Consider the following 4,315-nt stretch of genomic DNA (forward strand, 5'->3'; position numbering starts at 1 on the left):
GTGTACCCCTTGCCTGTCCTTTAGTGTTTGGCAGTCGACAGCAAAATCAGGGGAGAGCGACTTCAGGACAGGAGCGTCCAGCGCACGGCGAAATGCCTTGTCTCGCGCTGATCGATGAGTGATGAGTGACGATGTGACCAGGTCAGGGCGAGGAGGGGAGACGGGACAGGTGCTGTGGCCCGCCCTGGAAGGGCTGTCCAGGGAGCAGCCGTCCCTCCCCTCGCAGAGGGGCACTGTTGGGGTCATGGTTCCCTTTCTGCAGGGAGGAGCGGGTGGGTTAAAGTTTGAACCAGCAAAGGGCTTTTTCTGCGACCCCGTGCCCCAGGGCTAGCAGACAGGGAGGAGAAGCCCCCAGACCATGGCACCCGGCCCTCTCCCACTCCCCCCCACTTTATTATCTGGCTCTTCAGGTCTTCCCCATTATTGCCCCGCTCCAGGGAGTTTAGGGCCCCACAGCCGGACCCAGGAAGCCCCTCCCCATGCAGAAAAGCCGCGTGGCAGCCAGCAGCCATTCCTACCCCTGGTGTTTGCTCTCGGCAAACATAGGCAGAGCCCTGCCGGCCCCCATGGCCTCATTCAGATTCCTAAGGTAACAGAGGGACCAGGAGGGACAGACTTAACTTCTCCGGAGGCCCCTACTTCCTTTTGGAAGTTCCTTCCTTTCTTGGGCTGGGGTGGGGGTGGGTGGTAAATAGCGATCTTGCCAGATTCCTTTGAAAGGCACTTGCCGTCTGTGGGGGCTCGACTTCCGGTTTCAGAGACCAACTCAGGCTTCAGAGTGTGAAGCCTTTGCTCTGAAAACTAGGCTCCACCTCCTCGGCCGCCGTGACCTTGGGCAGGTTACTTTCTGTCTCTGTGCTGCCCGTTTCTTCAAATGCAAAATAGGGATGATGATGAATTTCAAGCAATGGTTGTAAGGATCCTACAGGATGTAGGTACTGGCGTGTTCACACACACACCCCCCACCCCCGCGGGCCCCCCCAGGCTCCAGAGGTTATTCAGGAAATGGGTTTGTTGAGGTCTTCGGTGTCCCCAGTTGGTGTGCAGTGAGACTTCACGTCCCTCTTTGATCTTCCTCCTTCCTGAGACTTTGAGGCCCAGCTACAGTAAACCAGGAGTCTGCAAACGTTTTCTCGAAGACCCAGGTGATACATACTTTAGGCTTCATGGGACACATGTCTGTCTCAACCGCAGACTCTGCTATGGTGACACAAAGCGCAGACAGCCGGGACCCTATGCGACCGCGTGCGCATGGCCGTGCCGCAGAAAAGCACTATTTCTGAACGCTGGATTTGAATTTCATATATTTTTTTCTGTGTCACAAAGTAGTTTTCCTTTGATTTTCGTTTCAGTCATTTAAGAAGGACAGCGGGGCGGCTTCGGTCCACAGGCTGTAGGGTTCGCCAACCCCTGCTTTCTGTAAAGCGCCCGCGGGGGCTCTTCTCTGAAACGGGGGGAGGGGTCATCATCCTACAGTTCCTCTTCGGCGTCTGTCTCGGGCCTTCCTCTCTCTTAGGGTCCCCATTGCTCCATGTCCTGCCTTTTCTTTGCCTCTAAATGACCATTACCACCACCGTAGGAGCCTTCACTTAGTACCTGACGTGGTCCCAGCACGATCCTAGTGGCATTCCATGCGTTATCACCAAGTCTGTCAACTTCTTTACGTGATCACTCGCTCCCATGTGACAGATGACTCTGAACCTCAGAAACGTGAAGCAAGTTCCCCAGGTCACGGGGCGTATGAAGGGGGCAGAGCGAGAGGATCGGACGGGCTTCAAAGCCACTACTAGAAGACGACTGTGAAAAATTACGGTCTCGGAGTTTCGAATAACGGTGTCTCTGTGAAAATGTGATAGGCTCCCTTGATGACTAGGCGAGCGTGGCGGTCCCAGTCCGAGGAGGGGCAGGACACATGGGGGGGTCTGTGCTGGTGGGAAAAGCACCGGATCCAGGGGACTTCCTGGAGCCCCTCCTCGCTGTCCTCCCCGCCCCCAGCTCTGGCTGCTGATCCCAGAACTTGCAGCATCGCCTGCCTGCTCAGCGGAGGCAGCGATGTGACACGATGTGACCTCGTTTGGGAACTAAATAAAGCCGTGATGCGAGACCCAGCCCCTCGCACCAGCTCCTGAGCCCGGGAGGCCCGGGGAGGGTGGGAGGGGCCCAGGGCAGAGCTAATAAGGCAGGAGGAGGAGGAGGAAGGGACAGACCACGGCTGTGGGGGCCCCAGCTTGAACTTCAGAGGTGGGAATCTCTCCGGGAGGGGGCTGAGGAAGCCTCGTGAACCTCATCTCTGACGGACAGAATAAAACGCTTGACACCATAGCGTGGAGGGATGGAGTTTAAGAAACGGGAAAAACTCTCTGAGAAACGCAATGGAGATGGATCCCGCTTTCCCGGGGGGCAGAGCCCCCGCGAGAACCGAGGGGTGCCGGGAGAGGGGTCGCCCTTTGAGAAGAGGTCAGGGTGTGGCTGGTCCGCAGTGGAGGAAGAGGCGGGGTCCTGGGGCACGAGGCTCTCAGGGTCAGCCCCGCCTGTCTGCCAGGCCACCGTGGCATCCGCAGGGATGGAGGGAGACGCTTCCTTTCCCTGACCTGGCCAAACCCGGGCCTGCGGGCAGAGCTGGGGCAGGAGAAGCCGGTGGAGGCCGGGTGCGGGGCTGCAGCTCGGCGGCCTTCCCTCTCGTGCGGGGCCCCCTAACGCCAGACCCCGGAGCCCGGCGGCGTGCCCTCGCTGCCCCTGCGTTTCCGTCCTGTCCCCAGTCCCTCCTCTTCCGTGCAGTGTGCGCCTCCAGCTCCGGCTCTGCCCTCCGCCCCTGCTTCTCACACGCCTCGGGACCCCACCCCTGCCCCAATGGCAGCTTTGGAGCCGGGTGGCAGGGACTCAGGCTCTGTCCTGCCCCCTGCAGATCTGAGCAGCAGGAATGATGGCAGGGGCCCCCCGTCTGCGGTGGAGGAGAGTGAGGACCTCTCCCAGTGGCTTCTGGGGATCCCCACGGTGTTGCTCCCAGACGTGGTGACCATGGACGGCACAGGGCCCGGGCCAGTGTCCTAGGCCTCTCCTTTGTCTTCAATGCCACCTGCAGCAGCCTGAGGCACGAGCACCGTCTAGGCCGTCCTGGGGGTGGGGGCACCGGCCACAGTGAGAGGGGGAAGCAGATTGGAGGGACCACCGTCTGCAAGCCGGGGACCCCCACACACCCCGGGCAGAGCGGGCAGCGGCCGTTCTCCGAGTAGGCTGGGTGCCCTCTCGGGCAGCCTGGCGGGAGGCGGATTCCGGCCCAAGGTCCTGGTCCTCCCAGCTTCACTCACCATCTCAGCAGCTGGGGCGGGCGGGGGGCGGGGTCCCGGGAGAAGGGGCGCCTGGGAGCCTCATTCCAGCAGGGGCCCCGAGAGGGGCGAGCTGGAAGCCAGGCCCTCGGCGGTGCGCTGAGGCCGGGTGCCCCGAGGCCGGGTGCCCCGAGGCTCGCCGCCCTCCACCTCCTCGGCTCTGGGGCTGGGTTATTCCTAGCGTGGGGCTTAGCAGTGTCAGCTCTGAGGGCTCCTAAGGGCTCCTGGAGGCGGCCTGGCAGCCAGGGGTGCTGGGCTGTGAGAACATGCCCCCTTGGGGAGGGGGGCAGCCGCCCGTGCTGTGGCCCTTCTCTGCCCCATGGGAGACTCGAAAGGGCACTCCCATTCCTGGCGACCAGGGTCTGGGAGGGAAGCGATCACCCGCCTTCCCACACGCGAACCTTCCTCCTGCTGGACCCTCCTTCCCCGCTCCGCCCCTGCAGGCCCAGCGCGGGCCGCTGAGTCCTCTGTCCCTTTCCTGAGTCCCCCACCTGGTTACAAGCACTCGTCCCCGGGCGGCATGCGGGCTTTTGTGGGAGCGTCTCCTGTGGCACTTGACACCCTCTGGCTGTGTCACGCCCGCACGCGTGTCACCGCTGGACTGTGCTTCCTCGCGGGCAGGGGTGGCGTCGGTCTCTCTTCGCTTGGCCTGCACGCAGCTGCTCGGCGAGTGGCCTGGGGCGAGGGGAGGGGGACGTCATTTCAAAATGGGGAGGACGCTGCGCCCGAGGCCCAGAGGTGGCTCTGCGGCGAGTTCCCGCCGCCGTCCGGAGCCGGCCGTGCTCCGCTCTGTGCCCCAGCGAAGGCAGGGGAGGCTCGATGCGCTAGGCCGGGCCGACTGTGACACGTTGCCGATTCCGAGGTTCCAGGCTTCTAGAACCCTGCTCAGCCCCTCCGCCTCCCTGACCTTCACGCCCTCTGCCTCCCCGACGCAGGTCGGCCAGCTCGTGCTTCCCATGAGCGGGGACGCCCCGGAGGTGTTCCTCGCA

The sequence above is a fragment of the Pteropus vampyrus genome, unplaced genomic scaffold, assembly GCF_000151845.1.
Source record: "Pteropus vampyrus isolate Shadow unplaced genomic scaffold, Pvam_2.0 Scaffold124, whole genome shotgun sequence".
NCBI lineage: Eukaryota > Metazoa > Chordata > Mammalia > Chiroptera > Pteropodidae > Pteropus > Pteropus vampyrus.